Source organism: Sarcophilus harrisii, chromosome X (assembly GCF_902635505.1).
Source record: "Sarcophilus harrisii chromosome X, mSarHar1.11, whole genome shotgun sequence".
Taxonomy (NCBI): Eukaryota; Metazoa; Chordata; class Mammalia; order Dasyuromorphia; family Dasyuridae; genus Sarcophilus; species Sarcophilus harrisii.
In genome coordinates, this window is record NC_045432.1 from 79,127,054 (window position 1) to 79,152,932 (window position 25,879).

The window sequence follows — 25,879 nt, forward strand, 5'->3', positions numbered from 1 at the left end:
CCCATTTTACAAACAAGGAAACTGAGGTAAACTGTGGTAATCTGCCAGCCAGGAAGTGACTGAGCTGAGCCAGGAACTCACACCCCTCCACCCGCACTCCTGCCTTTTCCCCAAACAACTTAAATGGCCCATTAGGCCACAGGCAGCACTCCTTTCAGAGTAAGAGGGCCCTGGGGCCTTCTTGGGGTTCTGCCAAAACACCAAAAAGAACCCGACCGAGCCCGAGAGCTCTCCAGCCCTTCCCCGGCTTGGAGTTCCTTGCCAGGGCCTAGACACCATCCCCGGTTCAGGTGATATATTAGCCCAAATGGAGCAGACGTGGGGATTGTTTCATACCTAAGCAGTCCAATTACCCACATGATAGTTATCCCTGGCAAAACTTGCTCCCACTATTTCTTGATATTGTTACCTGGTATGGCTCATTAAGCTGTCCCTTTACACAAATGAGATCTCTGTTTGTTCTAGCTTCGAGTAGGGTGAAAGGAAAGACCTTTTCAATCATAGCGTCTAATTAACAAGGACTGGGGCCAAACGCCAGATTCCACCGCCTGCGTTTGCCCACGTCCCCGATGCTGCCCCCCACTCCCCACCCAATGAGGGCCCCAGAGTCTTCTTAGCCATTTCGGTGGTGATGAACAGCATCACCTGGCACTGGGCAGCCAGAGTGGCCAGCTAAAGATCCTCTGGAGGCCCAGGATCTTCGCCGACCCCACTGTCCCCCCACCCCGTCTTTTCCGACTCAGCCAGTTGCCCCGCTCTTTGTTCCTGCCCTATCCCAAATCACTTCCCGGGTTTGGAATCCTCCCAGTGAGGGTTCAGATCCATCTTATTTTTCCTGATTGGCTTACGGCCAATCAATCTCCAAGCCAATGTTCCAAGCGTATATTAATTTCTACAAAATATGCAGCAGATGGCCCCTTGTCTCCAGGGGACGGGCTAGACAAACACCTTGTACAATGAGGCCCTTCCCTGACAGCTAGTGCCATAGCAAAGGTATGGCCCAGGGACTCGGGAGGAAGACGCAGTCCCGTTCTTGGCTGCCATTTTGTATTCTCCTGGGACGCGATACTCCATGTTCCCCGAGAAGAATCCTTCTGTCTGCATGGGGGAGTAAGGGATGCTTTGGGTCTTCCAATGCTCAATCTTCAATGGGGTTTCCCAACTGCATTTAAAAAATTTTTGAATTTCTAGAACCTTTCAAAATACGGAGATGTAGCAGGTGAGATTAAAACGAGGTGGGGGCCGATGGCCCCCTGGCCGACTGTCAAATCCTATCAAGGATGTTTTTATTAGCCTACAGATAATGAGCTTACATCCAAATACTGTTGAGTAGACCCCCAAAAAGGATGACTTCTCCCCATTGCCACCTCCACCCCAGTAGCATCCCCTACAGACCACAGGCTGTCAAACGCCAGCAGGACAGTAAGGACCAAGGACTATTCATTTTGGAACTCCCTCCGAAAAGATGAGAGTAGGGTGACAAGGGAACCTGATTTGTCTACAGCACTTCGTTTGTAAATCCCTTCAGGTTTCTTATTTCACTTGATGTCCACGACGAGAGCCCCGGAAGGTCAGAAGTCTGGGTATTTTTGTCAGTGTTTTGTAGTTGAGAAAGCAAAGGAACTATGTACCCAAAGAGAGGATTCTGGGAACTGAGTAGGGAACACAATGTAGCATTCTCACTCTGTGTTGGTGTTTGCTGGCTTTTTGTTTTCTTTCTCATTTTTTTCCTTTTTGATTTGATTTTTCTTGTGCAACAAGATTACTGTATAAATATGTATACATATACTGGATTTAACATATATTTTAACATGTTTAACAGCATTGGGGAGCAGCTAGGTGGTGCAGTAGATAGAGCACCAGTCCTGAAGTCAGGAGGACCTGAGTTCAAATCTGACCTCAGACACTTAATACTTCCTAGCTGTGTGACTCTGGGCAAGTCATTTAACCCCAATCGCCTCAGCAAAAAACAAACAAACAAACAAACAAACAACAACAAAAAGAAAAAAGAAAAAACCCCCAAAAACCATATATTGGATTACTTGCTACGTAGGGGAGGGAATGCAAGTTTTGCAAGGACTAATATAGAAAAATTATTCATGCATATCTTTTGAAAATTAAAAAATTTTAATAAAAAAAGAGAGAAAGCAAAGGGAGAATGAAATGAAGAGACTTTGCCCACAGCGGGATCTAAACAGAGACTTCCTAGTGACTCCAAGTTCAATATTCCACGTGTTCCCCTTAGAACAGCCCTCTGTCTGCCATATGAATTCTGGGAGGGAAGATCTGAGGGTCCTCAGCAAAACAGGTCCCTACAGAAGTTTATGATGACAGTCTATTGGAAAAGAAGAGCTCCCCTCACAGTAGCAATAATGCTGTCTGTTCAGACCAGGCCTTTGGTGAGGGCTGGGAGGGGGGGAAAGAACAGGACAGGAAGACAGGACCATGTGATAGTGGCGTCTGACACAAGAAGGGCTGGGATTCTACCTGGGCCCAGTCGTGACCCAGAGACTCAAAGGCAGCTAAGTTGGCTCACCTCAGGCTGGTTTGTCATGTGTGCCAATGTATAAAACAGCACAGCCCTTAACAGCCTCAGGCTACCCTTAACTGCTTGGTCTGGAGCTTGGGTCACAGTTTTATGAGCAACTCCAGCATTCAAAATCAGACCAAGGGGAGCAAAAGTACACGTCTTCTATGGCTCAACCAACTCACTGGTCAAATGAGAGGTGGGCGTACCTGAGAGCCAGAACTACTTTTCCACAACCACTGGCAGTCTGCTTACCTCCGGTCCGGCGGAGCCCTGAGGTGAACGCAAAACCTCTGCTTGCCATAATGGAAAAAAGGCCCGCTCCTCCCAAAGACTTACGGTGGCAACTCAAAGGTCTTTGGACAACTTTCTGAAGAGAGCGAGGGCCCCTGAACTCTTTCCCCCGAAGCCCCTCCAAATTCTGACTGTGCAGTGAATGATAGGCTAACAATTCGAGTCAGCATATTTGTTTTCAGTGGAATTTGGGACCCAGGTGAGCTCATGTGCGTTAGAGTCCACGGGAGCCCCTCCCAGAGTCACTGTAGGCAGGACCTCTAAAGCCATAGGACGAGGCACAGAATTTTACTCTTTTCCATCATTTCTGCTCCTTTTAGCTTTCCTTTTATGACACACCATTGGTCCCAGGGCTAAGTGCTTGTCCAGGAAAGCCCTCTCCCTCATTTCTAACACTATTCTACCACCCCAGCCACAATCACACAGCTCACACAGGAGCGGGCAGCCAGCCAGAAGTCCTCCACCATGGCCATTGTGGACTCTCCGCACACTGGGCATCCTAAGTCAACATCCTTTCAGCCTTCTCGCCTTTATTAAGAATGGTGAGGATGAAAGAATGGCTCGCCTGGATCAGGTCCAGGGGTCTTCACCTCCAAAGCCGACTCTCAAACCCTGAGAAATTTCGTGACGGTGCTCGCTGAGCCTCCTGTATCAGCCTTCAAAGTCCGAGGACGGGAGCTATGGAGGAAAGCACTTTAATTTGGAATCGGGGACCTCAGTTCCCAAAATCATAGGATGGGAGTTGGGAGGGACCTGCTCAGTCTAGTGAACTCACACCGCTGATCTCCACTGCTTAGCGCCTAGTAAGTGTATGATCAAGGCCCGTGAGTGAATTGCTGATGACAGGTCACGTTTCAGAGGCTCCTTCTTGCAGCGCAAAGGGCCTCGTCAGCTGTACGAGCTTTCTTTGCCATCTTAGCCCTCAGCCACCTGGTATGGTAGACAGAATGAAATTAATTCACTCAGTGCTTCGGCAAGAGGCGGAGAGAGTGTCACGCCTGGAGTCAGGTTCAAGCTCTGGCATCTGACACTTTGGAACTGTGTGACCCTGGGCAAGGGCCTCAGTTTCCTCAGCTGTAAAGTGGGGGTCATAATAGTACCTCGCAGCCGTTCTTTCAAGGTTGCGGCTGGTTCCCATAGCTTCCTCGGGGGCGGGCAGCCCTGGCAGCTAGCTAGCATTTCCCATATTGGGTGGAGATCGGAGCCAGGCTAATGTGAGCGAACGGCAAAATGAGCCAATATGTTCGTTAGGGCTTGTGTTACCCTGACTGACAATTTACTTCAACGAACATTTATTAACCACCTTGTCTGGAACACCTTCTGTGTGCAGGGCAACTCGAGGCATCTCTCTCATACCTCTCAAAACCCTCGTTCTAACCAAATCCCTTGGCGTCTGTCGATCGATGATCACATGACAATCTCCACACAGCCTCCATTTCTATATGGTACGATTCCAGGCCCAGTGTTTGCTCAGATGTACGGACAGCCACGAGCAAGTCACTTCAGAGAACCTTAGTGGCAGTAACACAGAAGGATCCTTCACGGTGGAACAGACGCTTCCATTCAGGAAGCCGCTCACTGATCTTCCCTGCTCTGGACGACAGCCGGCCTTTCTCAACTTGGACTGGTTTTGAAGGGGAAAGGACAAGATGAGCTGAGCCAGCCGTCTGATCTTCCAGGAAGAGCCTGACCTATTCTCACCTACACTGGGAATAGCGCCTTCCGAAGTTGTTCTGACCAGGTGGGCGTTTAGAGCTTGGCTGGACTGATACCTTCCTTTTACAAAAGAGCAAACTGAGGTCCGGAGAGGCTGAGGGACTTCTCTAAAGTCACACAGTTAGGTAAAGGCAGAAAAAGGCGTTGAACAAACCTTCCCCCAGACTCTCTAACTCCCAGGGTACTTCTGGGATATCGCCTTCCAAAAATGGGCCCAAGTCAGACTAAAGAAGACTACAGGGATTGAGGAATGCCTGCTGAGGGAGATATGATCTGCACATGTGTACAAAAGTCGGGGGCGCCGGACATGACTAGGCTGGCAGGTGAGCCAGACACGGCTGGGGTGCCGGATATGACCAGGCCAGCAGGTGAGCTAGATGTAATGTAATAGTGATTCCCAGATGCCCAATGGGCATTCATGCAATATCAGAGAGTCTAGAAGAAGGTCGGGAACAGAACAATTGGGGGGTGCCATGAGCAAGAACGGCCCAAGAGAAGATCTGGAGGGGCGGCCCACATCCAAGAGCTCCCAGAGTGACGTGTGGTCATATATGTTTTTATGTCTCTCTCCAACTCGAGTGCTACAGATAAGTGACTGGGCTCCATCCCCAGCCCCACTCCAGTAGATCAGCTTTGAAAACCCAGCCTGGTGCATTTTTCCCATCGCCCACTCTGGCTGTTGTCTCCAATGAGGATGCTGACCCCATGGCATCAAAGGTCATTTCCAGCTCTAGACCGGAAGCACTGGGAGAAGCTTACAAAAGAGGGAAGTCTGAGCAAAGCTTGGAGCCAACCGAAGGAGACAGCATCTTTACTCGGCCCTAAAGGGCGTGGGAGAGGACGTCAAGAGGCAGAGGGGGATTGAGGGTCAGGTATGAGGTACAACTTGAGCAAAGACTCGGAGGTGGGAAATGATGGGTGAATGAGCACTAAGTTCACAGCTGTTATGTGTCCAGAACCATGCTAAGCACTGAGAGTACACAGAAAGGCAAAATCATAACCCCGGCCCCAAGGAGCTGCTGTTCCAGCATAGAAGACAATGGAGAAATAAAGATGTAAGTGTGGGGCACAAAGAGACTCGGGAGCCTTGGAGGGAGAAGCTTTGGGAGGGTGAATTCTAGGGTGAGCAGAGATTGGGGTGGGGCTGGCTCAGCGTGAACTAAGTTTGGAAAGGTAGGACGAGGCCAAAGTGGGCCCGGGGGCTTTAAATGCCAGGCAAAGGCGTTTACATTTCACTGTGGTGCTGGAGGATATCGGAAGGTTTTTTTGTGGGAGCGCGGTGGCAGCCGATGACACATAAAGAAGATAAATGGTTGAGCTTACATGGCTGGGAGAACACTGGGTAGAACGACCACGGCACAGGAAGCAGACTCACAGGGGCGCCGCACTGCAGCGGTCTTTCCGAGGCCGCGCCCGGCCCCAGGAGCTAGTCCCTGTAGTCGAGACGGCATTCTCACAGACTATTCCAAAGGCTTTTGGGAGAGAGCAACGGTCTCTTCCACACTGTCCCAAGTGCTAACTGTAAGGCTGGCTGACTACTGGTCCTGGGACCCGGATGGCCTAATAGAATCAGAGAGTGAGTTCAAGCCATCCTGAGCTGATTCTGCCTGTGTTCTCCTACCCCCAACTCCAGCTGCTTTTCCTGTTCCTCATACCCTTCAGGGTTCATCACTGGCACTCTCCAAATAGATGTTGAGAGAACGGAGTCACCATAGTCTTGTGGTAGAAAGCAGAAAGCAAGGCGGGGTGCTGCCCATTCGTGGCAGCTCTGGGTCCAGAAAGTCATCCCCATCGTGCCAACAGCCACGCTAAAAGCCTGCCCGTCACCACTTTGGACAGTAAGGAACAAGGGGGTCTGGCGCTGTTCTGAGGAGGGCATCGCCGCCCCCAGAGCATCCCTCTAGGAAAGAAACAATTCCCTTCCGGGCCCTTGGGATCCATGGGGCAACTCTGCTTTCTGAAACTCAAAGGAACGAGCCATCCGGCAGCAGCCAAGGGGGCCATGGGAGGAAGGAGCAAGGAGGACCCCCATCGTGGTTAGTTACTACAGTCTGAAAGGCCAGGTGGATAACCTGGAGGCAGCACAGGGAGGCAGGAGCCGGATTCGTTTGTCCCTCTCCCTCTCCAAGGTTCTCTGTCAAGAGGCCAAAGGCACCTCAGACTCCCAGGCTGGTGTTTCGAAACTGGAGATAATACCGGGGAGCTAACTATGGTGCCGAGAGAGTACCATGAAACCTTGAAGAGCAGGGGCCTCAGTGAATAACCTTGTACACGTGTCAGTGATCCCCTTTGTGGGAAGCAACCCCAGGGGAGCCTCCCATTGCAGGAGGCCTTCCAGGGCACCAAATAGGGGCTGGCTCAGCCAATAATGATCGTCACAGATGTCTATCAGTGGGGCCCCCGCCCACCTCCTAGATGCCCAGAGGAACCCAAAGGGAGAAGAGGCAGACTTCTAGTTCTCCAGCAAGTTCCCTGCTATTTGGGAGATTGATCCACAGCCCCTCCCTTCCAGCTTGCCCCTCTTTCTTTCCATATTCCACTGCTTCCAAAATGGCAGATGAGCATGATGACATGGATGATGTTGGGGGACTTGGTCCACAGCCCCTCCCTCCCCACTCACCTCTCTTTCTCCCCATATTCCACAGCTTCCAAAATGGCAGAATGCCACTGCTGGGGTTGAGGGCAGGGCAGCTGTTCGATTCTCATCCAATCTGCCCCCCCCCGGGCCAAGCCCTTTCCCTCTCTCGCTCCCCATCTTCCGTTCCATAAAATGAGGGGGCCGGACCAGCCCCATCATCCCGTGTTTCTGTAACCCTTGATGTGAGTTGACAAGTGCCCCACCAGAGCCAGCCAGCAAGCCAGACTGCACATGGGGATGGGGGCAGGGTGGGCCAGGCTCCTTCGGGGGATCCCCTCCATCTTAAAAGGCAAGGAAGGGCAAAGAAGTCAGTGCAGCCTTCTTGGCAAACCTTTCCCGGTGACAGAAATGTTTACCGTTTCCCGAGTCAGCGGAACGTTCCGGACTTGGGAACGAAGCAGATGGCGCACCTTTGTAGCGCCAGGCCGGGCTCCCCCCGGGGACGGCGCAGAAACGACTCTCTCCTCCTCTGTCTCTCATTAACATGCCTTAAATAATCTACAACTCAGCTGGCTCTGCACATCGTAAACCATGAAAACGCACGCAGACCCGGCAGGCTGGAGGTCGGGGATTTGTTTCCTTAATTTATTGGGGGAGGGGAGGCTCCCACCTCTCCCCCCGCCCCAACCTCCCCCCCATTTCTGCTTTAACTAAGAATTTTTCTGACCAACATGCAGCTGAGGTGCAGGAGGGGGGGGCTGACTTTGGGGGAGGTGGGCATTGGGCTGGGCCAGATGGCGGGAGTCTCACCCCGAAGTCTAACCACCATGCTTAGCCAGAGTACCCAGCATCCTCTGCTGGTCAGAGGGCTTGTGTGTGTTGGGGGGAAGGAGTCCCCCCCAGCTTTTCTAATGGGCTTCCTAAGGCAGGGAGGATTTGCAATTAAAGAGAATGCTATTTGGGGCTGAAGTTATCCTAAGCGTCCTCGGAGGCCGGCTTCCTTCCGGGGAGCAGAAGCCGAACATCCTGAAAACAGTGGGCTTCAAATAAAGGGGGACACTTAATGGAGAGCCCTCAGAACATCCATAGCTGCCCCACCCCTTGGCCTCCATCACGGGGCTCCCCCGGCCCCAGCCCAGGAACTGAGGCTAAGATGCCTGGTGGCTGCTGCCACAAAGAGCCATTCATGGGCCGACAGCCCCCCCCACCCCCAACTCGGAGGCGGCCGGGAGCCACAAGCAGGAGGGGCTGAGGGGGGTGGGCGCCTGGCTTTGCCGTTACTTATTACCTGAGGGACCTTGTGCAAGGCCCTTTCTCTCCCCACCCCCCGGCCTTCAGTCTCTCCATGGCCTGCGAGGCCTGTTCCCCATCTGTGCTCCTCTGACCCTGCACACCAAACGGCACTCGCTGGCCGCCCCCAGCCGGTGCTGCTGCTTGGGCAGCGGGCGACAGGGAGCGCTTTGGCAAAAACAGAGCTCTTTGCCGCTGCTCAGGAAGACAAAGCCACCGGAGCGCAGCTCCCGGCCCTCCTCCTCGGGGCCTGCCATTGATGACCAGCTGGAGCCCTAGTGGACACCCCAGAAAGCTGGGGCCTTCTCCCTGACCACATGACCTTGTCCTTGCCCATGCCACGAGAAAGACATGGAACAGACCCGTAAGCTGGGCCTCTGGGAGCCGCAGCCTGTGGCTGCTCAGCATGGGGGGCGGAGGTGCCATTTTCCCACTCGTCTTCAAGATGTGAAAGACAACGGTTCTGGTCCAGATCCCACAGGACCCGAATTCCTCCATGTGCCAACTTCTCCATCCCCTTCCCCTGTTCTCTCCCTCTTCAAGTCCCCTGCCATCCCACTCCCCACTCGAATATTCAGCATCCAGCTTTAGGCCTCCGTGCCTTGGGAAGCTTTGGGAAGGCATGTATTCAGATGATGCCTCCCCTGGCGCCCCGTCCAGCCCATGAACTCCAAAGGTCCCAGCACTCCCAGGATCTGGGAATTCAGGGCGCCTTCTGCTCGGCCTTCCTGCACTGTCTCACAAGGGGGCCTTTCATTCCCCCAACCTGCAGCGCTGCAAGGGCCGAGCCAGAGGCTGGGGCCCAAAGTGGCCCATCGGGGGGGTTGGGGAGTCAGCTGACCGCTTCCCTTCCACCCCCAACCCTCTGTCTCACACACATCCATACATGCAGAGGTGTGCACGCTCTCTCACACACATTCACACTCACATACTCACACTCACATGCCCACACTCACATACATGGGGCCTCCAAGGCCACACTGAGATGCCTCGGTTAAGGCCCAATCCCCTCCTCTCCCCCCTTCCCCCAGAGCCTTGAGGTTCGCACCGGACCACGCACCCCCCAGTACTAATGGGCAGGAGGCGGCAGTGCCGTGTTGTCAGGTCTCATGCCGATTACCCGCGGCTCTTCAGAAAGAGGAAATGACAGTGAGAGAAATGGCTCTTTGGCATCCTGCCTTGGCGCCTGCCCAAGGTACCCTGTGCCCACTCCCCCGAGCTCCGCTGACGTCTGTCTATGATCCCAGCTTTTCCTCTCACCGACAGTCATGATGCCAAGAGCCTGGCATCCGAATCCTGGAGGGGGCCGTCCCTGCTGCTTTCCTCGGGTGGGCAAAGAGCCTGGCAGTCTGGCAGGAATGTTAGGAACGGAGGCCCCGCCATAGGGAGGCTGACAGAGCAAAGCAGTGACTGGCAGCCTCTGGGTGGGGCCTGCTAACCAAGAGAAGCTTACAAACCGAGCCAGGGACCCCAGGCGTGGGATTCTGGTCCGGGTGCCCCGTAGTTCCACCAAATAGCAAACGGCTTGGAAACAGCCCCTGGGAAGAGACTGGCATGTAGCCAACCGGGCAAGGGCCTGGGGGCACAAAGACAAGGCTGAAGAAGCCCAATTGCTGGCCCTGCAGGGTGGGGATAATGTTGGCTAAGCTCACAGCCATTACCTTGGCGGAGCCCGATAACTTCACTGCGGGGGAGCAGGCCCAAGCATGATTATCTCCATTAGATAGATGAGAAAAGTGAGCCGGCTCCATGGATGGCCCTGCTGGAAGCCCCATCTCTCTGGCCCCTTCCCCCTTCTCCTGGATCCATGGGGCCGAGTTTCCTCTTTCTCAGAGCGGGCCTGGCAAACGCTCCTAACTAACTCTGCTTACAGGCCCCCGAGACCTGCCCCAGCCCCAGCCCCGGGCCTCCAATGCCACACCTGTCAGACTCGGTGCCAGCTGCCAGCCCTTCTGCCAGGGGCCATCCCCTCAGCCAGGCCTCGGCCGCTCGGGGCTGCTTTCCGGGACCCGAGTTCAACCCTCAGCCCCAATCTGGGCACACAAAGCTCAGCTGCAGTTCTGGCTGCCCCGGGGCCAACCAGAGAGTGGCTGGACCCACAGACACCCCCTTCCCCGGGTTTAAACACCCACAACTCATCTCAGAGGAGCCGGGGGACGAAATGCCTTCCAATACGATCCATTCCAAGTCCCTCACTCACCCATGTCTCTTGAAAACCATTCCTCCCGTACACCTAGCACGGCAACAAGATCCCCAGTAAGAACACTCCGTGCCAGGCGGACACTGCCCACTGGAGCTCCCAGACACATTCGCACATGGCGCTCCCCGTCCAGCTGCCAAAGGGGCCGCTTGCAGACCAATTACCATCTATAGCGGGGCTTGGGCAGAGCACAAAGCACTGAGAGAAGGCTCTTGGGAAGATGCTTTCACTGGCCAGTCGGGGGCTTGATATTCCAGAAAACGGTCTGCAATCACTTTCCGAAACCAAAATGTCACGTCCTGGCTTTGGCCATTCGAGCTCCCTCAGGCTCCACCCTCCTGACAGCTACGGCTGCTGTTCATTCCTCGTTTTCAAACAGGATCACAGCCGTCACGGGGCAACATCTTGACTTGTGCCTGAACTAGAGCTAAGGGAGGCGGGGTAGCTCAACATCATCCTCACTCTTCCAGTCGCTGAAATCTAGCGGCAAGACAACTGGCGATGGCCCAGGATGTAATGGATGACCTGGACCCCCTGACAGCCAAAGCCAACCGTGGATGACACCCATCAGCTCTTGCTTCACTCCTATACACGTGCTACAGAGCAGGACTGCAGAAAATCACATCACCAAATTGCCTGGGCCCACTACAGATGTATTATTTAATATCAACTGGGCCCTCACTGCAGCGAGGCAATCGTCCAGCTCCTCCCTAACTGATTCATGCTCCTCCTCTCCCCAGCAGCTTTTCCCAACCTTTCCTCCTGAAGTCCCCCATGGCATTGGCTCAATTTAGAGTCTCATCTTCCACCTTCTTGAGCAAACTGAGGCCATAAGTACCTTGCTCTCAGCCCTCTATCTCACAAGACCCTGACAACAATCCCACTCTCTTTCCTCCGGTCTCTGATAGGCAACTCTTCCCTTCACCGAGATCAATCCCTCTATATTATACCCTTGATCCCACCCCTACCAACTCCTCCAACAGACTACTCACACCACTAACCCCACTTCCAATCCTCAGTCTCTCCTTCCCCACCGGCTCCTTTCCAGCTGCCTACAAACAGCCTCTATTTCCCCATCCTTAAAAATCCTTCTCCACATCCTTCCAGCCTTTCCATGATTTTCTACATCTCCATTTTTTTTAGCCAAAGACCATCTGTATTTGTTCTCTACCTGTTCTTTTCTTTTCACTCGCCTCTAAATCTTCAGTCATCTGGCTTCCTAGAAAGTGCTCTGGCCACAGTTACCACTGTTCACACGCCACTGAACGTGATGTGTCTATGAACATGTCCATGCATATACATAAATGTATGCGTTTTGTGTATAGACACTGTCTCTCTATTGAGTTCCAGGCTCACCTCAGCAGCCGCTATTGGACAACTCTTTCCAACTCCTAACATCACTCTTTCTGTCATGGCCACCAGAATTCTTCCAGTTACCCAGAATGCCAAGCTCAGTGTCACCTCAGCTGTCACCCCTTTGCAATAGAATGCTCTCATAAATGTTCCCATCTCCCCAGTAAAGGCCTTCACTACCTCATACCTTGGGCCATGGGGGTCCATGGCAATGGTCTCTCTCCACTCCTGTCCATCCTCCACTCACCTACCAAGGTGATGTTCCTAAAGAATGGGTCTGACCGTGCCATCCCCCCAATAAACACTAGTGGCTCCCCATTACCTCCAAAAAATAATAACATTTGATCTGTTTGGGATTTTAAATCCTTCATACTCTGACTGCCCTCCCGCCTTCACAGACTGTTCCCACGTTACTCCCCCAACCTCCACGCTCTCTACAATCTACTTACTTTCCCAAACACAAAACCCTCTTCTTTCTCATCTCTGGACTTTTGCACTGGGGGTCTCCAATGCTCAGAATTTGGTCCTTTCCCATATCCACTTCCTGGAATTTCTGGTTCCATGAAAATTCTCCCATCATCCTTATGGACGAGGTGGAAACAGTCCCACCGTCTCCTGATCTGATCTGGTCTGTGCCCACGTGCAGTGTTTAGTTCTGAGTACCACATGTCAGAATGAACAGATAAAGTGGAGCAGAACTGAGGTGAGGAGGGGCGACCAAGATGGGGAGAGGACTCAAAACCTTGTCGAGGAGAGATCAGAGTAAGTCTCAGAGACCTCAAGGACATGTGATAGCCATTTCCAAGTATTTAAAGGGTGCTTATGAGAAAGAGAGTATTTCTTCTGCTTCATCCCCAGAGGGCAGAACTAGGCACACTGGGGGAATGGGAAAGCATTAATACCAGGAAAATCCTTGCAAACAGAGCACTCCACAAATGGAATGGAGCTTCCCATCGGTGGAAACATTTAAGCGAAGGCTGAACAAGCGTTCATCACTCAGGGAGTCGAATGAGACGACCTCCAAGGTCCTTTTAGCTCGTGGACTCTGTGACAATTAGGCTCATTTCTTTGGGTCCGTAAAGACCTAACTTGGTAAAAAATGGTTCATTCACTAGCCAGAGAGCTCTGGAAAATGATGGAGCCTGAGACTTTGAGGAGGAGATTTCTCAGACTTGACTTTCGGAATAACTTCCTTCCTCCTTAGGAGTTATCCATGGTATTCCCCAGCCTTCATCTTATGCTCCCTCTACTCGAGTGGGCCAAAACATTTGGTCTCTTTGGGCCTATTCTTTGCCAGCTCTGAATCTCGCCGTCCAGGCTACAGCATCCCCGAGAGCAGCAGCTTGCCCCGACCCGTTCTCTTGCTAACTTGGGAGGCAGGCCCCACGCCAACAGGCACTGGACTGCAGGATGTTCTTCCCCTCCCCTGAGATGGTGCAATATCAGTCACGAGATTAACCGGTGGATGTATGCTCGCCACACTTGAGCAATGCGATCCAGGTATACCAAGGTGGCGATATTTTGCAAAGTAAAGAGATGGCTGGATTTGTAGCCCTGAAGATCTGGGTGCAAATCCCGTCTCTCTCACTAACTGTGTGAGGCTCTCCAAACCTTAGTTTTCTCACCTGCAAAATGAGTATAGTGCTGACTAAAGGACAGCCCTGTCTTACAGTGTTGATGAGAATCAGATGAGATAGACATATGTGGGCATATCTTTGGAAACTTTAAAGTGCCATATAAACATCAGCTATTACATTATTATATAATAATAACATTATTATATTATTATAATTATATAATAATAAAATCATAAATAATATTATAATTATAAAAATAATGTATTATCATTTCTTTTAAATAGTTATTAAATTAAATTTAATTTAAATTTATTAAATAATTGTAATAAATAATAATAGAAATAAAATATAATTATAATAATATGGAATAATAACAATGGTGGTGTGGTTGTGGAAAAGCAGGCACTCATATATATGGAAGGTATAATCTCTTGGGAAAACAACACAGAAGTATGCTATAAAGGGTTATAAAAATAATCGTATCCCTTAACCCAATAATTCTATCACTTGGAACATTCCCTAAGAAGGCTCAAAAAGGGGCAAGCTGCACAAGGATATTTACAGCAGCATTACTCGGCATCCCCCAAAGCTAGAAATAACCTAAAGGTTCAACCATAGGGGAATAGCTGAACCAACTTGAATGTCTTTCAACAAATATTTATTAGACACCTGTGTTCAGAACGCGGCAGTATATCAATGTAATGGAATCATATGACACAATTAAGAATGACACATTTGATAAATATTCTGTGCTTCGGTGAAATATGGCAAGGCTCATGAAATTATGCAAAACAAAAAAAGCGGAAGCAGGACAAACTACAAGTATGTAAAAAGACAACTCGGGAGCACAGGAAAGGACAAGGACAATAAGAAGGGGAAACGAGGAGATCCTCCTCAAGGTGATCACCAACAAAACTTTTCCTCAAGCCACAAGGCGTTCTCCAATGCCAAATACTTAGAGACTTTGCATGCTAATAAGGGAGCCATGAACATGGGACAGAACAGATGGAGGCTGGAACTATGAGCTGGGCCTGGAATTAACTGGAGGCTTCTTGGTGCTTTCCACTATATTCCTATCCAAAGAGCCAGCCATGGCCTAATGCTCCAGCTTCTGGTCCATGAAAAACCACCATCATGTGGTATAGAAATGACATCATGAAAGAGAATGCCAAGATAAGGGAAGGCCTTGCCTGAGCTCTTCCTCCAACCCCCCCCCCCAATACCTTTAAATAATGACTTTCCACAAATTCTAGAATGGCAGAACCCATAAAGACAGAGTAAACCCATTTTTCAGCCCTGCCACACCAGGGTGAGAGTGGAGCAGTCTAGCACAGGTCAGTCCTACACAAGCAGGGCCCAAGAAGCCAGGAGCAGACATCAGGGAGACCGAATCAGTGGCAGCAGTGGTGATTTCCAGACCTCTCAACCCACAAATGGTAAGAGAACTGGTCAACAGGGCAGAAGGAGATTTACAGGGGTCCCTTTGCTGGCACCAGAGGGAGTATTCTGTTGCATTGCAATACTTAGATTTGGGTCGCAGTCCTGGGTGTCAATCCCAGTGTGAGAGCAGCAGGAGACAGGGACACTGGTCACAAGACCAGTGCTTATGGTCAGATTGTACTGTACAGTACAGGAGAGTAGTAAACGTATCTTTCTCCAGGTCATACCATTTTGGAAGAGCCAAAAACTTACGGGTCTCCTGAATTACCTCTGAAAGTAGCTATACCAAAAAACCTAAAGCTTGAGACAGCGCTCCCTCCATTTGGGAAGCAGAGCCCCACTATAGCGTAGAGTTAAAAGTCAAGAAGTAATCTGGAAAATGAGCAAACAGCAGGAAAAAAATTCTGACCACAGAGAGTTACTATGGTGACAAGAACGATCAAAACACCCTCAGAAAAACACAAAGTCAAAGCTTTGTAGGATGTAGACATCCCAAAGCCTTCAAAAAAATATGAAATGGTTTCAGGCCATGGAAGAGTTCAAGAAGGAGTTTAAAAATCAAGTAAATGAGGTAGAGTAAAAATGTGGGAAGAGAAATGAGAGTGATACAAAAAAGTCATAGGAAAAAACAGTCAGTATCTTGGTAAAGGAGGCACAAGAAAATAACAAAGAAAGGAACACCTTAAAAAACATAATCGGCCAAATGGTAAAAGAGGCACAAAAATCCAATGAAGAGAAGAGCTCCTTAAAAAGTAGAATTGGCCAAATGGAAAAGGAGATACAAAAGCTTACTGAAGAAAATAAGTCTTAAAAGTTAGATTTATTGTTTGTGGCAGCCTTTTTATAATGGCAAGGAACGGGAAACTGAGTGGATACCCATCAGTTGAGGAACGGCTGGATGTAATGGAATATTAATATAATATAATAATATAATGAAATATATCTCCATTTTCTCCTTTCACAGTAAAATCTCTTTCAGGCGTCTTCTATGACAAAGAATTTATCCCATTCTGCCTCTCCCTTTTTGGGGAGAAGAGGGTAATAGAATGTAATGTTTTATAAGAAATGATGAGCAGGCTGATTTCAGAAAGGTCTGGAGAAAACTACATGAACTGATGCTGAGTGAAATGAGTAGAACCAAGAGAACATTGTACACAGTAACAAGAAGATTGTGTGATGATCAACTCTGATGTCTGTGGCTCTTCTCAACAATGAGGTGACTCGAGTCAATTCCAATAGACTTGTGATGGGAAGAGCCATCTGCATCCAGGGAGAGGATTGTGGGGGACAGAATATGGATCACAGCATAGGATTTTTATCTTTTTTATTGTTGTTACTTGCTTGTTTTTTTTCTTTCTCATTTTTCCTTTTTAATCTGATTTTTCTTGTACAGCATGATAATTGTAGAAATAGGTTTAGAAGAATGGCACATATTTAACCTATATTGGCTTACTTGCTATCTAGGGGAGGGGTGGGGGATGGGAGGGAGAAAATTTGGAACATAAGGTTTTGCAAGGGTGAATGTTGAAAATTATCTTTGCCTATATTTTGAAAAAATTTTATTTTTTTATTTATTATTATAAAAAAAATAAAAAGTAAAAAAGTTGGATTTGGGCAAGTAGAAGCTAATGACTTTATGAGACATCAAGAAACAATAAACAAAATCAAAAGAATGAAAAAATAGAAGAATATGTAAAATATCTCATTGAAATTATCAAGGAAACCACCCTGATAATCTAGGACCAGAGGGTAAAATAGAAATAGAATTAATCTACCAATCACCTTCTGAAAGAGATCCCAAAATGAAAACTCCCAGGAAAATTATAGCCAAATTCCAGACCTCTCAGATCAAAGAAAAAAGACTCCAAGCAGCCAAAAAAGGTACGATATATTGTAGAGCCACAAGATAACAAAAAATTTAGAAGCTTTTATATTAAAGGATCAGAGGGTTTGGAATATGATATTCCAGAGGATGAAAGCACTACAATTACAGCCAAGAATAGCCTACCTGGCAAAACTGAGTGTAATTCTAAGGAGGTCGGGGAAGAATAGACAGTGAGTGAAATAGAGGACTTTCATGTATTCTTGATGAAAAAACCAGAGCTGAAAAGAAAATTTGCGTTCCAAATACAAGATACACAAGAATCATAAAGAAGAAAGCAGAAAAGAGAAATTATAAGGAATTAAATAGGATTCTAAACACTTTAACCTTATTGAACTCCTTATGATTTATGCTTCTGGTTCTATTTCTACCTGGGAAAATGATATTTATAACTTCAAAAAAATAGGGCCGTTAGGAGGAGTATACAAAAACAGAAAGCAGAAGTGTGAATTGAATGTGATGGTATGATTATCTAAAAAACATCATTAAGGGATAAGAAAGAAGAATGCACTGGGAGAAGGGGAAAGGGAGAAGTAAAATGGGATAAATTATTTGCCATAGAAAAGGCCTGGAAGAGATTTTACTGGGAAAGGGGAAATGGGAAGGGAAGCACATGTACTTTACTCTCATCAGAACTGGCTCAAAGAGAGAATAATGTACACACTCAATTGGGTGTAGAAATCTCTCTTGCCATATGGAGAGATGAGGAAGGAACGGATAGAAAGGAAGGCAGTTTGGGGAAAGAAAGTCAGGAGCAAAATACTTTTGAGAATGGACAGGTTAAAAGCAGAAAGAAAGAGTAACAGGGAGAAAATAAGATTGAACAGAATACGTAACTGGATCACTGGGGAAACAATTTTACAGGGAGTCTCTCTGATAAAGACTTCATTTCTCAAACATAAAGAAAATGGAATCAAATTTATAGAAATGAACCGTTGCTCGATTGATAAATGGTTAAATGATACGAACAGGCAGTTTTCTGACAAAGTAATCAAAGCTATCTATAGTTATATGAAAAAAAATGCTCTAGATCAAAACCAATAAGAAAAATGCAAATTAAAACAAGTCTGAGCTACTACCTCACACCAGTCAAATTGGCTCACATGACAGAAGAGGAAAACGACAAATGTCGAAGGGGATTTGGGAAAATGAAAACACTAATGGAGTATTGGTGAAGTTATATACTTATTCAACCATTCTGTAGATCAATTTCTAACTGCCCAAAGGGTTATAAAACCATGTGTACTCTTTGACTGGACAATGCCATTACTAGGTCTGTATCCCAAAGAGATAAAAAACAAAAAAGAAAATGACCTATATGTACAAAAATATTCATGGCAGCTCTTTTTAGTGGTGACCAAAAATTGGAAATTAGGGGATGTCCACTAACTGGGGAATGGCTATGTTGTATATGATTGTGATGAAATGCTATGTCTTCAGATATTACAAGCAGGATGCTCTCAGAAAAATACGGAAAGACTTCCATAAACTGATTCAGAGTGAAATGAGAAAAACCAGGAGCACATTGTACACAGCAAGAGCGACACTGTACGATGACCTGCTATGAATAACTTAGCTATTCTCAGCAATCCGACGATCGAAGACAATTCTCTAGAATTCATAATGAAAGGCGTTTACCTTTAGAGAAAGAACCCAGTAGCCTAAATGCAGATCAAAGATATTTTTTCTTCATTTCAAATTTTTTTCTGGTTTTTTTAGTCTGTGTTTCTTTCACAGGATGACTTATATGAAATGTGTTTTATATGATTAGACATATAACCTATGTCAAATTGTTTACCTCCTGAATGGGAAGGGGAAGGGAATGAGAGAAACTGGACCTCAAAATTTGAAAAAAAAAGTTAAAATTGTTTTTACATGGAATGGGGGAAAAAACAAAATATTAAATAACATTAAAAAAAAGACATTGTCACTAAAAAAAACCCCACAAGAAACCAAGTAATCAAGCAATACTTCAAAATGGCTGCCTATTTCCCAGGCTCCTCCCCTCAACAGAGAGCAGCCAAGGTGAAAGTTCCCTTTTGCGGTGGAACAATTTTCAAGCATAATTCAAAATTTCCCCTATTCTTTATAGACAGCTAGACAGGGTGGAGCTCAAGAGCAAGGGAAGAGGAAATAGCCAGCTTCCATTCCAAGGCAGCCTCTGCTCAATGGGGTCTACACACAAGGGAGGAACTATCTTACCTGCAAACAAGATGAAATAGCTCATCAATCCCGGCCATATATGTGACCAACAAATCCCCTTACCCTCACCTCCCAGGTTTCCAGTCAAGTTAGAATGGCCTCTGGAAAACATCCTCAGTTTGCCAGGTCTCGCCACTAGATTCCCATGACTACAGAGCCTGCAGCTGATAGGCACTGAGAGGGGAAGATCAAAAATAAAAGTTTTCCCCAAATAAGAGTTGATCTGGGGCTAGAAGGACAGATGAGAACAAAGCCATGTTCGCTTCAAACTACCTGGGAAATGAGAAGGAAACCAACAGGAGCTCTGCCCACACTCCAAAGTTAACTGATTCATGAAATTAGAAGAGAAGAGATCCATGGCATGGAAGGCTGGTGGTAGGGGTCGGGAGATGGATTTTGGAAGCTTGGCAGAACCAATCACCCAAGGAAATGCAGCCCTTCCATTCAATAGTGGATACTTGGAAGGCACCAGATTCTCCTCCTTGGCCTAGGGTCTGTGGCTTCCCATCAGCCCATTGTGCAATCTGATGTGGGATCTGGGTTCAGAGACTGGCTTCCCAACCAAAGAGGACTGCACTGAATCCTGGACTGTGCCACTCAACCATCAGCTATAGCACTACCAAAGCAATCTTCTCAACATCCAACCTCAACCGCACTGAAGCCTCTGGGTTTAGGCTGACACTCAAGGCCTTGTACATGTGACTCCAGGCATGGCAAGCTTGGTGCCTCGTAGGTAGCTCATGGGCCTTGTTGACTCTGCTCACTTGTACAGCCTACCTGCCAAGACTGGTGTAATATTGAGATCCTTAAAGAGAGAGGGAGAAGAAGGAGGAAGAGGATGAGAAGGAGAAGGACGAGGAGGAGAAGGAGGAGGAGGAGAAAAAGAAGAAGGAGGAGGAGGAGAAGAAAGGAAGAAGAAGAAGAAGAAGAAGAAGAAGAAGAAGAAGAAGAAGAGAGAAAGAAAGAAAAAAAAGAAGCAAGAAAAAGAAGGAAGAAGAAAGAAGGAAGAAAAAGAAGACAAAAGGAAGAAAAAGAGGAAGAAGAAATTAGAAAAAGAAGATGAAAAAGAAGGAAGAAAAAGAAAACAAGAAAGGAAGAAAAAGAAGAAGAAAAGAGGGAGGGAAAAGAGAGAAGGAGAGAGGAAGAGAGAGAAGGTCCTTCTTAGCCTTAGTGGCTCCATGAAGCTCCTCTACCACCCCCTATCCATTTTCTTGTCCCTCTGCACTTCTCACATTCTGGCTTGGCAGAGTGGCAAGCAGAGGAAGAACCCAGGGCTGGAACGCAGAAGTCCTGGATCTGAGTCCCATCTCGGCCATGTACCAAGGCTGTGACTTTGGATGAGCCATTGTCCTGGACCTCAGTTTCCTGATCCAGAAAAGGGAGCTAATAACCCTTCCGGGGCCTCCTAGCACAGGATTACTGGGAGGCCCATAGTGAGATAACATGGGCAGAGTGCTGGGGAGGTCTTCCAGTGAGAAATATCCGGCAGTTGTTTTTTTTTCCTTTCTGGCTCATCCTGGGGCTACGGAAGAAGAAACACATGACTCAGTGTGAAGGTCCTTCTTGAGCACTTCCTGCACCACCGGCTTGCTCATCAGGGGCCCTGCAGACTCTTTTCTAGCTGTAAGCACCTGCTACCTACCTTGTTCAGGTTGGTGATGGAGGACCCAGCTTCTCACCTTTAATCCCCTGGATCATTGACTGTCCCAAGAAAGGACCACTGAGGCCGTCTAATCTGAGGTGCCCAAGCGTGATCAGGAGTGCCCTCCGTGTTGGCCTGGCCATCTCTGGCCCTGTGGCACCTGTGCCTTTGCCTCCAACTCTTCAGCTTGCACCAGGGGTCTGGCCTGCCTTGGATCCCAAGGGGAAGGAAGCTGCCCTTTGGCACCAGGAGCCCTGTTTGGTGGCACGTGCCCGGATCCTGATCTAGTCTAGCTACCCTTGGGCTTCTTAAACAGGAGTTCATGAATAACTCTCATGAATAAATTTGGAGAAAAAGCCATGCCTCTTGGCTCAGCCCGTACTCTACACTCTGGGGCCCGGCAGGACAAGGCAGGGAAAGAACGTTGCATTTGGGATTGGGAAAATCCTGTCCATATCCCCACATCGCTATTGCTTAGCTGTACGACCATGGACAAGTTGCTGGCTGGTTTTCACCACAGAAGGGCTGGGCCACCTGTGATCGGCAGGAGGACCCCAGCAACTCTGACACCGGGGGATTTCCCAATTTTGCCGCCCCTTCAACTAGCACACATCTCAGCTGCCAGCCTCTTTCCTCCCTTGTTAAGCTGACCATGCTGCACTGGACACACACACACACACACACACTTGGGACAGGTCCCATTCCAGGATGCACACCCCGCCAGTGGGGTGAACAACAGCCAGCGAGGAAGTGGTTGACGAATTCAGAGACTAAGCTCGGCCTTTCCCTGGCTGCAGCACAGTGCTCACGATGTAAGCAAAAGCCGGCTAATAATGCTGAGGTCACTACCTGACATTTAGACAGCCTCGACGTTCCAGAGGCCTCGCCTCACCACTACATTACCGGAGCCCTGGTCCTGAGATCTTGCCATGGCTGAGCTCTTTAGCTCCAGTTTTCATAGAGGCAAAATGAGGTGCTGAAATGACATTCAGAAAAGTCACCAATGGAGTAAGGACAAGGACCCATATCCATGAACAATGACAGAAGTTCTAACCGGTCACTTACAAAGCCCAGGCCTGGCTCTCAGGCTCCTGCTCACTGTGGCCAAGAGCCCCGTCCCCACAGGATGGGGACCGGTAGCCAAAGGTCAGTGCCATCAGTGAGGCCTGCAGCCGGGGGAAGCCTCTTTGGGCCCCTCCAAAAGCCCACTGTGGCAAGCCCCACCCTCGGAGGCCAGGCAGGCCACAGCTTCTGCAAATGGATGTGTAGAACTCAGGTGGGCTTTTGTGTAGACGGAGCTTATGTTCTCAAATATGGGGAACCCCCCAAGCGGGGTTGGGGTCCCAGCCTCAGGTCCCCAAACCAAACTCTAATGGGATGTGGTGGGAGGAGTGGGGGTAGAAGCTGAAGCAGCAGCAAAACAGGAGGAGTGGTAGAAGAGTGACAAGAGTGGCAGTAGTAGCAGCAATGTAGAAGGAAGAAGAGGAGGAAGAGGAGGAGGAGGAGGAGGAGGAGGAGGAGGAGGAGGAGGAGGAAGAGGAAGCCCAGGAGCTGGGCCTGGGGCCCCGGGAACCTTTCTGTGCTCAGAGGCCCCCAGCAAAGGACAGAAAGCTGACAGAGAGAAGACGGCCCTTTCTGACGCCAAACGCATGAAAGTCTCCAGAGAGGATCTGTTGGGGCGTAATAGGACCCCCTATGAAGCCAGCTTGGGACTGGTTTGGACATAAATCCAGGAAGATCAGAATAAAGGGTTCAGTTCAAGCCACAGGCCACAGATTGATCAATACTTCACAAATTCATTTTCTAGATTTAACATAACACCAATACTCAAAGCTACAGACTGTTTCACAAAATGAGAAAATCAAGGCCAAATTCATACAGAAAGGAAGGCAGGCTAGGCAGCTAGGTGGCACCATAGTGCACAGACTACTGGGCTTGGAGATAGGAAGCCTCTTCCCGAATTCAGATCTGGCCTCAGGCACTTCCTAATTGGGTGACCCTGGGCAAGTCACTTAATCTCATTTGCCTCAGTTTCCTCATCTGTCAAATGAGCCGGAGAAGGAAATGGCAAAGCATTCAAGTATCTCTCCCAAGAAAACCCCACATGGGGTCATGGAGATGGGACGGGACTAAAACAACTTAACAATAACAACTGTGACAGAGACAAGTGGGAGAGGGAGTGTGACCTACCAGATTTCAACCTGAGAAACACTTTCTTTCTTTTTTTTTTTTTTGCAAGGCAATTCGGGTTAAACAAATTGCCCAGGGCTCGCCATCTAGCTGCCCCTGAGCACACTTTCTGAAGCAATAACACAGGCTACCTGCCACCAGATGGTGAAGAGAAGCAGATCGATGAAAAATAATAGTGGCCCCGGATCTAGGGGGACCTGGGGAAAAGTAAACAGCTGGATGACAATAAAGTTGTAGTGGGCTCTACAACTCATTGTGAATTAAAATAAAACTCTAACTGGGCCCGAGATAGAAGTCATTGGAAACTCATCTACAAAATGGAAGACAAATTAGCAACATCTTTCAGCAATGGAAAGAAAGACCATTTTTATCAAACATGTGGGAGAAATGATCAAAGATCAAATTGAGGGAGAAATTAACAAAGATCAAATCGAGGACTTTGACTAAACAAAATTCAAAAAAGCTTTTACCTGGCCCAAAGCAAGAAGCATTGCTAAAATTCAGAGAAAAGAAATCGGGGAAAACAATTGCGGTAAATAAGCTCTAAAAGGACTCCACCATCCAGAAATGATAAGGAAGTGACGCAGATTTTCTGAGTAATGCCCAACTCAGGCAACGGTCAGAGAACATGAACAGATTTTTGAAGAAATAAACTCTCCACTGTGCCAAAAAATACCCCAATTACCAAATAATCAGAGCAATCTGCATCGAGACAACCTTTAAAAATACCATCTTCCACCCACCAGGATGTCAGAAATAGCAAAAAATGATTAAGACCCACACCGGCCTGTACTACATCATGATGAAATTACAAACAGATTACAAACGCTGGTTTTTGTCAACATCGCCCTGAGCCTGAAGGCACACAGCCTGCCGCCGACGTGAGGGGGGCAGGAGCAGTAACATCATCTTCAAGTCTAAATTCAACTGAATAAGAGCTGAAACTCATCGTAAGAAGAGGGAAAGGGGGCAGCACCTGAAGTCCTTGCAATCTTCACTTACAGCAAGAGACTAAAGGAGCCAAACTTGACTCCGGAGCCAATGCCTACAAATACCGACTTTGGTCTCATCAAGGCAGGGGAAATCCGTGCTCATATTTGAGAAAGGACCAATGGACACACCAACCTCCCTCCCCCAAAACCCATTAAACACAATCAACATTGGCCTTAGGGCACATTCAGAACTGGAAAATGGACCACAGAAGATTCGGAAAGGTTGCTCACAACATGCCATACAGTATGTTTTTCACAAAGCTTTTTATTTTCAAAAAATCTGCATAGGGAGCAGCTAGGTAGCACAGTGAATAGAACTTCAGTCCTGAAGTCAGGAGGACCTGAGTTCAAATCTGATCTCAATGTTAAATTGCTAGACAATGTTAAGTGTCTGGCCTCACACACTTAAAACTTCCTGGCTGTGTGACCCCGGGCAAGTCACTTAACCCCAATTGCTTCAGAAAAAAAATTCATAGACAGTTCTCAACATTTACCCTTGAAAAACTTGTGTTTCAAATGTTTTTCTCCCTTCTTTACCCTATCCCCATCCTTAGACGGCAAGTAATCCAATCTTTGTTAAACACATGCAATTCTATATATATTTCCCCAATTATCATGCTGCACAAGAAAAATCAGCTCAAAAAGGAAAAAAAAATCAGAAAACAAAATGAAACCAAACAATAACAAAAAGTAAAAATACTCTGTTGTGATCCACACTCTGTGCCCACAGCCCTCTCTTTAGGTACTGATGGCTCTCTCCATCACAAGACCATTGGATCTGGTCTGAATTGCCTCATTGTTGAGAAGAGCCACGGCCATAAGAACTGATCATCGTATAATATAATCTAGCTCTTGTCGTGTATAGTGATCTTCTGGTCCTGCTCATTTCACTCAGCCTCAGTTCCTGTAAGTCTCTCCAGGCCCTTCTGAAATCCTCCTGACGACTGTTTCTTATAGAACAATAATATTCCATAACATTCATCCCTTCTTCAGCCATTCCCCACCTGATGGGCATCTGCTGAGTGTCCAGTTCCTTGCCTTTTGTAAAGGGCTGCTACAACAAAATGCCATATACAGTACTAAGCAAGCTGAAGGCCCAGGGCGTACTGAGAAAACTAAGAGAGATACCCGATCACCGACAAGCAGAGGAGAATCAACGGACAAGATCTGAGAATGTGATGGGTCAAAAACCTATAGAGAGACCTCAATGCCAGCAGTGCTCCTTCCATTGAACGATGATAAAGGTCAATAAGAGGCACAAACCATTGAACTTGCCAGAGATAACCAAGAGCTGTTTATGCTACAGGCACAATCAATGGAACAGGCCAGATTGGAGAGCAGAATCAAAAGCTTCCCTGTGGGTACCATTCACATGAATTTGACCAAAATCACACCAGTGGCTGAATTGTGTATATCTGTTAATAGAAAATGGACTGACCCTGGGCAACTCACTTAACCTCAATTGTCTCAGAAAAAAAAATAAAAATAAAAAAATTAAAAATGGAGGGGGCGGGGGAAGAGGATGATAGCAGTTCAAGACCAGGTCATTCCCACCGAAACTATCAAAGAAGAGTTATCAATCGTAGCCTATGCAAGGAAATGGTGGAAATCGAGCAATACATCCCTGCAAGACTAAAAATCTTGCACCCGCTGAAGAACGATATGACCCGGTGACTAGAATCGGATATCGGAAAGTCCCTCTTTTTCATGGAGTGACAGACTCCAAATGCAGATCCCCACATACCCTGCGGGGCTGAAAGCTCGCCCCATAAAACGCACCAGAACCACATATTAAACTCTTGGCCACAATCACCTGGAAATAACAGCAAGCCATAAAAACCCAGGAACAACAGTCTAAAGAGAGGCTGCTGTTGCAAACACCCATACTCCAAGCTACATGGAACACAAAGCTCTCAAAACCTAGAGATCTAAAAGAACGCAGAGTTCCCGGAGAGAGAGCTGGATAAGGTGCATCCAGTCCCATCGAGCCATCGGC

At 48.0% G+C, this 25,879-nt stretch overlaps 1 protein-coding gene across 1 annotated transcript in view; it reads right to left on the reverse strand.

The window, feature by feature from the left end:
• Positions 1-25,879, reverse strand: part of SHROOM4 (shroom family member 4) — a 127,958-nt gene that overhangs the window by 62,420 nt on the left and 39,659 nt on the right. The window lies entirely within an intron of this gene.